Source organism: Hevea brasiliensis, chromosome 3, assembly GCF_030052815.1.
Source record: "Hevea brasiliensis isolate MT/VB/25A 57/8 chromosome 3, ASM3005281v1, whole genome shotgun sequence".
NCBI classification, from domain to species: Eukaryota; Viridiplantae; Streptophyta; class Magnoliopsida; order Malpighiales; family Euphorbiaceae; genus Hevea; species Hevea brasiliensis.
The window spans coordinates 41546403-41555502 of record NC_079495.1 but is presented as its reverse complement, the minus strand read 5'-3'; positions in this window follow the sequence as shown (position 1 = coordinate 41555502).

Genomic DNA, 9100 nt, shown 5'->3' with positions numbered 1-9100 from the left:
AGAGAAATCGATTTAAACTCTGGATTTGTTGACGTAAAATGTGGCGCTTGTGTCATAAGATTATTACAAACACGATGGAAAAGAGAAAATCACGGAAAAAGGTTGTTAAGCCCGAGTCAAATAATTGGAGTCGAGGAAGCGGAAGAGAAATATTGAATTATTTTGGCAAACCGATTAAGACCAGTGAGAAATAATTGGTCAAAATTGACGAGAGTATTTCTTAACCTAACTGTCAAATAAACTCGGAGAAAAAAAATTTCGGAGTTGAGAATTAAATTAAATAACTAATAAAAAAATAAATCGAAAAAAAAAGAAAAGAAAAGTTGAAAAAGTGATGACATCATGTGGTGATATAAGCGCCCATGATACTAAATAAATTTTATTTTAAAATTTGAAATTTTAGGATAATTTCTAACAATTAAAAAACCAAATTAAGAAAAGAAAAAAAAATTTTTGGTACCCATCCTTACTTCAAAGCCGTCACTCTCTCTCTCCCATCTAACTTTCATTTTTTCATAAACCTCCATTTTGAAGCCCACCTAAAGCTCCACTTAAACCCTAAAATTTGCCATGAAATCCTTACATCCCTTAACTAAAACTTGTGTTTGAGACTTTGATGAGAAGATTGGGGTAAATAAATCCAAGTAAGTTTAAAGAATTGGAGATAAAAATTCTGCTCACTTAAGGTTGAGTATTAACTCCTTCATTTCTCCTTTGGTTATGTTTAAGTAGCTAAGTTACATGTAATTGCAAATAAGTGAATAAATCCAGCGTGGTGGACCAGAAATAGAAATGTAGTAGTAGTTTAGGTTTGAGATGAATAATTTAGTCTGATTATGAATTAGTTAAGGAGTGTGAATAGAGTGTATAAATTCCTAAATGTCATTTAAATTCAACAAATGAAGCTAAACTTGTGGAGGATGGGGTTTTAGACTGAGGTTTGGGAAAAAAATTTGTGGAGAAATGGTGAAATGATATTATTTGACTAGTTTGAGGTGAAATGATGTTGTGACAAATGATGTGTTGGAAATTATTTGGAGTTGAGTTTAAATTCAGTTCAATGTAGTCATGCTGCAGACAGGACCAAGATCCTTTGAGGACCAAAACTGAAAATTACAAGTCAATTGGGGATGAGACCAATTGGGAATGAAAATAGACACAAAATGACACAATTTTCATTTAGGATTCATGCCCAAAAAGTGACCAAAACCTAGTGAACAAATTGACCAAATCCGAATTTTCTCAGTCTGACCTGTACAAAAATGACTAAATGAATAGTATTTGCTCATTTAGCCATAACATGAACTAGGCAGGTCTAAATGACCTAAAATTTTACCAGTGGATAGTTGAGATATAGAGCTAAAACTTTCATGAAGAACACAAACCCAAATTATGCCATTAACCAAGTCATTTGGCCACCCAAAGTTGGTGACCTAAAACTGCCAGAACCAGTTTGGTGCCCGTAAACTGAGTTAAGTCCAATCCTACAGCTATGGTTCAAATGGCTATAACTTGAGCTAAAAAACTCCAATTGGAGTGATCCAAAAAGGAGAATAAAGTTAAGACAATAGGGAACATTTTCTATGAAGGAAGTTTTGCCAAATTCTAACAGAAAAATGACCAATGGAACAGTGCAACTTAAGACACAAAAACTGAAAATTTGCAAATTTGCCTAAAAGACTTAGAATTTGAGTAAACAACCAAAACCAAGAAATTTAGTGACCAAAATGTGGTATGTGGGTGAAGTTGGAATTCCCATACCTATTAAGCCTTAGAAAGTCAACAAATTGACTTGAATAGTGTAGTGAATAGTAACTCCGAAACACAATTTAAAAAACGTCAAGTTTAGCACATTAGAGCAAGGTAAAAGTGAATTTAAATTTATTTTTGAAATTATGCTAAGTTGTGATACTGAAACACTGTGAAACTGTGTGTTTAAGTGGAAAAGAACACCGGGAAAGAACCCGAGGAATCGGGTCAAGGCCAACAGGCGACTCGCTTAAGGTTTGTGCACAACGTATAATTTTTGTAAATTATTTTCTGCATATTGTTTTGAACAATTTGAAATATTGAATTGTGACATTACTATGATGAAGTATTTATGATGCTTTTGATTTAAATTGTTGAAAGTTATTTGTGTCTATTTGAAATGGCAATATTTAGTAAATTGTTAAGATAAGTTTTGAAACCACAGTGTCATGACTATATATTTGAACACCTCATTAGCATGACTGGTGGGGGTAATCAGTTTCGAATTTTGATTCCTTCTCCGGCTAAAGTGTTAAGGTGTGTGCTAGTAAAAGAATAAATTAAATGGATATCCATATATTTGAGCTAGCTAACCTTGTGATGTGACTTCTCCTTAGCCTCTGGCTATTGAGATTATATTTGTTTCGAATGGCATGATATAACTGGTTTTATAAAATATGATTTATTACTTCAAAATGAAATTGCTTGGGGATTAAAATCTCATAATCATGTTTTTATATTTACCTATGTTCATTTCAATTTTTGAATAAATGTGATTTAAATTCGTATAAAGAATATTTTAGTATGTTGTGCACTAATGTAGTCCTATAATTAATGATAGCATATTATCGCAGATTTAGGGACTAGAGGAGTAGCAGACTGAGCTGCTGAGGAGTGAGGACCTTCCTACTGGAAGTTATCGGGTATAATTTATTATCCAACTGTAGATATTTATTTTGATGCATGTAATGTACGTAAATGTATTGACATGTAAATTGGTCTTGAGCAGCTTGTATAAAGCTTGTATAAAGTTTGTATAAAATTTGTAATAAAATTTAGTTTGAATTTCTTTTAATGTAAATTTTTAGTATGATGTATATATAAATTGTTTATCTTTAATGAAATATGAATGAATGGAATTTATTGACAGTATCGTGTTGATTACTGAATTTTTGAAAAGTGAGGAATGAGAATTGTTGAATTTTGAAACTTGAGAAATTGGTTGGAATTGATTGTGAATTTGAAGAAGTTGTTGAGAAAAATTATTGGAAGTGTTTTTTTTTTTAGGTATTTGAAGAACTGCTTTTTCTTAAAATACAGACACTTTGCCAAAATTTTTATAAAATTTATGGAAAAACAAATGGGCAAAAATTTTTACTAGTTTTAAAACTTCAAAAAAATGATTTTAATACCTATTAGAAAATGCTCACCACTTATAAAAGTAAGAAAATTATTTTAAAATCCTTTGTAGGATACTTAATGAGGTATCGGTAGGTGAAGTTCGGTAGTTCATTAGGTATTCTATGGGATCATGTTATGTGTTACAGAGGGGTAAGGTGTGACGGTTTTAGTGGTATCGAGCAAATTTTTGAAGTATGCTTTAACTTGAGAATTTATGTCTTTCCTTGTTAAGTACAAACCGCCAATGTCCATATTTGTTACATACAAAGGCATTACATCATAAATATGAACTAACGGAGGGAAATCTCCTTATGTTATTTGTTCAGAGATACCCTAACTTCAAACCGAAATGGAAGAACGGGATCGCCTCAATAAAAGTAACTAAGCCGCAGGTATGGCGGAAGTCAAACATGGTATCGTCTATGGATCAAGAGTCTAAATTTCCACAATGCTACGCTGCACAGCTTGTACACAGACGAACGCCATGTTTCAACAAATGGCTAGGGGTATGCCTACTCAAGCTCCACCCCAGACACCTATGGCACAACTACTGCCTCCAGCCAGATAGTATGATAAGTTATTGAAGTATACAAAATTTAAGGGTACAGTGGACCCTTTAGAGGCAGAGCAATGGCTTGAAAGGATGGATAGAGTATTTAAGAAGCTGTACTGCCAAGATGAACTGAAGTTTGAATATTTCGTGTCACTACTGCAAGGAAATGCGTATGATTGGTGGAAGACCATCCCCCACAACTTAACTGAACCACCAGTACTGACCTGGGATGACTTCATCAGAGAATTCAGACAAAAATACGTCCCAGACGCATATGTGGATCAAAAGTTGCAAGAATTTCTGAGTCTGAAGCAAGGGAGTAAATCAGTGGCAGAATATGAGAGGGAGTTCTCCCGCTTAAGCCATTATGCTGGGAGTCTCCTTTCTACCAGCAAGGAAAGGTGCAAGAGATTTGAGACTAGTAAAGCCCAGTTTGAGGATGCAAGTTGTGGGATTCAGACACAGCAACTTCTCAGAGCTCATCTCTCAAGCACTTGAGCTAGAAAAGATTGAATCAGAAGCAACACTTGTAAAAGAAAAATCAGAAAAAGTTAAGAAATCAGAGAAAGACAAGGGAGAAAAGTCAGTAGAGCCAAGTTCTGGTGGTACTTCTGGGAAGAGAAAGAAATTTAGTGGACTTAGCAGAGGTCGACGTGGAAGATTTGGAAGGGGTAGATTCTCTGGACAGAGACCCCCTAGGTCTGGTCAACAGTCGAGCAGGGGTTCATATCCTGCCTGTCCTTGTGAGACTTGTGGCAAGATTCATGGAGGAGAATGCTATTGGGCCACTAGAGCGTGTTTTAACTGTGGAGGCAAGGGCCCTTTAGCAAAAGACTGCACTAGTGCTCCTAGATATGGTCCAGCTCCTATGTAAAAAGGATCTATTCGCAGTCCTGCCTAAGTTCACAACCCGGCAGAGGAAGAGGCAGAGGTAGAGGCACTGCTTCTGGCAGTATGGGTATGGTTGGTCAGTCAGCACAATGAAGTGCTTCAGCCAGAGTTTACACAATGAGATAACGAGAAGAGGCTGAGACTTCTGATGTGGTAACCAGTACATTTTCTATCTCTGATCAAGAAGTATTTGTGTTGTTTTATCCGGGTTCAACCCATTCATATGTTAGTGCTAGTATAGTCAGTTCACTTGCTGTTCCATGTGTCCAAATGGGTTTTGAAGTGCAAGTAACTGGTCCATTAGGACAAGAGGTTTGGGTAAACAGAATTTATAGAGACTGTCCTTTGGTGATCCAAGGACATGTTTTCCTGTCAAATTTGATTGAAATGCCCTTCAGAGATTATGATATCATCTTGGGCATGGATTGGTTAGCCAGGCATCACGCTATAATTGACTGTAGATTGAAAACAGTCACTTTTGGTCTCCCTCTGTACGGTGATATGGTAATACATGGGGAGAGGCATTTACTGCCATCAAACATCATTTCGGCTGCACTAGCCCGAAGGATGATCAGAAAGGGGTGTGAAGCATACTTGGCACATGTGATAGACACCCAAGTAGGGAGTTTAGCACTAAGGGGCATCCCTACTGTATGTGACTTTTTGGATGTATTTCCTGATGAATTGCCAGGATTACCTCCAGAAAGAGAGGTGCAGTTTGAGATTGATGTTATGCCTGGTGTGGACCCAATCTCCATGATACCATATAGAATGGCACCTACAGAATTAAAAGAGTTGAAAGTATAGTTACAAGAATTGCTTGATAAGGGCTTTATCCGCCCTAGTGTGTCACCTTGGGGAGCGCCAGTGTTGTTTGTTAAGAAGAAAGATGGCACTCTCCACTTGTTTATTGATTATCGGCAGTTGAATAAGGTGACAATAAAGAATAGATATCCATTGCCCCGCATTGATGACTTGTTTGATCAATTGAGGGGTGCAGCTGTGTTCTCCAAAATTGACCTGAGATCAGGTTATTATCAGTTGAAAGTACAAGAGCAGAGTATTGCTAAAACTGCCTTCAGAACCTGCTATGGCTATTATGAGTTCTTGGTTATGCCATTTGGGTTAACTAATGCTCCGGCTGCTTTTATGGATCTGATGAACACTATCTTCAGACCATACCTCGACCAGTTTGTTGTGGTATTTATTGATGATATATTGGTCTATTCGAGGAATGCAGAAGAGCATGATAGACATCTATGGATTGTACTGCAGGCTTTGAGAGAGAAATAGCTATATGCCAAATTATCGAAGTGTGAATTTTGGCGCAAGTAAATATCTGTCTTGGGGCAACTAGTATCAGAAGAGGGCATCAAGGTAGATCCAAGTAAGATTGAAGCTATCCTTAATTGGAGGCCACCCAGAAATGTCACAGAGATTCGTAGTTTTCTGGGTTTAACTGGATACTACCGTCGGTTTGTGAAGAGATTCTCCATGTTGGCATCTCCATTGACTAAGCTACTTCGAACAGATGTGAAATTTCAGTGGACGGATAAATGCCAACAGAGTTTTGATGAATTCAAGAAATGTTTGACTGAAGCTCCAGTCCTTACTTTACCTACTTCGGGTCAAGAATATACAGTTTATAGTGATGCTTTTCACAATGGGTTAGTCTGTGTATTGATGTAAGATCTAAATGTCATTGCCTATGCATCACGCCAGCTAAAACCGCATGAGAGGAACTACCGACACATGACTTGGAGCTTGCAGCTATTGTGTTTGCTCTTAAGATCTGGAGACACTATTTGTATGGGGAAAAGTGTTACATCTACATAGATCATAAGAGTTTGAAGTATTTGGGTACCCAGAAAGAGCTGAATTTGAGACAGAGGAGATGGTTAAAGTTAATAAAAAACTATGATTGTCTGATAGACTATCGGCCAGGGAAAGCTAATGTTGTGGCTGATGCCTTGAGTTGCAAGACTATGGCAAGTCTATGAGTTACTCTTTTGTCTATGGTACATGAGTTGAGATCATTACATGCCAGCTTAGATATTAATGATGAGCGGGCAGTTGCATAGCATGTACAGCCAGTGTTGATTGATCAGATCAGAATGGCTACTCAGAGTGATGAAAGGTATCAGAAGCTGTTGGAAAAAGTCAGACAGGGCAAGAAACCAGAATTCTCAATAAGAGATGACGGTCTACTACTACACCAGGGCAGAATGTGTGTTCCTAATGATGTCGATTAAGGCAAATCATTTTGAAGGAAGCACATGAGTCTCCTTTTGCCATACACCCTGGTGGTACAAAAATGTATAGAGGGCGAAAGGAGCATTACTGGTGGATGGGTATGAAAAAAGATGTGGCAGAGTTTGTTTCCAAATGCCTAACTTATCAACAAGTAAAGGCAGAGCATCAAGTACCTACTGGGTTGTTACATCCACTACTAGTACCGGAATGGAAATGGGAGAGAATAATGATGGATTTTGTGATGGGACTTCCGAGGACATAAAAGAGTCATGATGCAGTATGGGTCATTGTTGATAGATTGATCAAGTCTGCTCATTTTCTGCCAGTTCGAATGGACTATAGTTTAGAAAGATTGGCCAAGTTGTACATTGATGAGATTGTGAGACTGCATGGAGTGCCGATCCATCGTGACGATGAGATCCTAGGTTCACTTCTAGACTGGGTAATCTTCAGAGAGCCCTAGGAACTAGATTGAACTTCAAGACGGGCATTCCACCCACGCATGCATGGCCACCGAGAGGGTAATTCAGATCTTGGAGGACATGCTACGGGCTTGTGTGATTGAATTTGAGGCGCTTGGGACACACACTTGCCTTTGATTGAGTTTGCTTACAACAATGCCTACCAATCAAGCATTAGGATGCTTCCATATGAAGCTTTGTATGGAAGAAATGCAGAACTCCCCTATGTTGGGATGAGGTAGGTGAAAGGAAGTTGATTGGGCCCAAAATTGTTCAGCCGACCGAGGAGAAGATCAGGTTGATCAGAGATCAATTTAAAGCGCATCGATCGGTAATTCCTACATTGATCAAGAGAAGGGATATTGAGTATGCAGTGGGTGAGAAAGTATTCCTCAAGGTTTCCCCTTGGAAGAGAATTATGAGATTCGGCAGAAAGGGGAAACTGAGTTCTTATTTCATTGGGCCATATGAGGTTTTGGAAAGAGTGGGTCCTTTGGCATATCGTTTGGCACTATCTCCAGAGTTGGAGAAGATACATAATGTCTTCCATGTGTCCATGTTGAGGAGGTATCGTCGCACTCCATCTCATGTACTACCAGTAGAGGAAATTGAAGTGAATCCAGACCTCACATATGAGGAAGAACCCATAGAGATTCTGGCATATGAGGTGAAGCAGCTACGAAACAAGCAGATACCGTTGGTAAAAGTGCTGTGAAACAATCATTCGGGCCAGGAGGCTACTTGGGAATGAGAGGAGGACATGAGGAGACAGCACCCACAGCTGTTCAGAGATTGATACCAGGTAAAATTTCAAGATGAAATTTATTTTAAGGGGGGGAGAATTGTAACACCCCTATTTGTATAGCCTGGTACATTTCACTATTCTGGTGACTGGAGTCGGTCCGGACAATTAAGAGGATTAGAACCACACTTAAGACAACTAGATAAGCCATAAACACAAATAATTAGTAATTGTCAATTAGTTAAGTATAAATAAGAAAAATAGAACATAAGAAGTTAAACGAGCCGAGAGTCACAGCGATGGGTGACCTTCTCGGGAAGGATTGCAAAGTTGATTTAAACTCGAATTTCGAATAGTAAAATGTGACGCCGCAATCCTTAAGACTATTACAAACACAGTGGAAAAGAGAAAATCATGGAAAAAGGTTGTTAAGCCAGTCAAATAATTAGATTAGAGAGCCGAAAGAAATATTGAATTATTTGCAAACCGGGTTGAACCGGCGAGGGGCAATTTGGTCAATTGACCCCGAGAGCTGACTCCTGACCTAATTGTCAAATAAAATCGGAGAAAAGAAAATTTTAGAGTCAGGAATTAAATTAAAGAACTAATAGAAAAATAAATGAAAAAAAAAAGAAAAAGAAAAGTTGAAAAAGTAATGACATCATGTGGTGACATAAGCATGATGCAATAAATTTTTATTTTTAAAATTTGAAATTTTAGGATAATTTCTAACAATTAAAAAGGCAAATTAAGAAAAGAAAAAAAAAATTTTGGTCTTCCTTCCTTCTTCAAGCCGTCCACTCTCTCTCTCCCATCTCTTTCATTTTCTTCATGAAACCTCTATTGAAGCCCACCTAAAGCTCCCTTAAACCCTAAATTTTGCCATGAAATCCCTACATCCCTTAACTAAAACTTGTGTTTGAGCTTTGATAAGAAGATTGGGAGTAAATAAATCAAGCAAAGTTTGAAGAATTGAAGATAAAAATTCTGCTCAGTTAAGGTTGGTATTCTTCCTTCATTCTCTCTTTGAATTTGTGTTTAAGTAGCTAA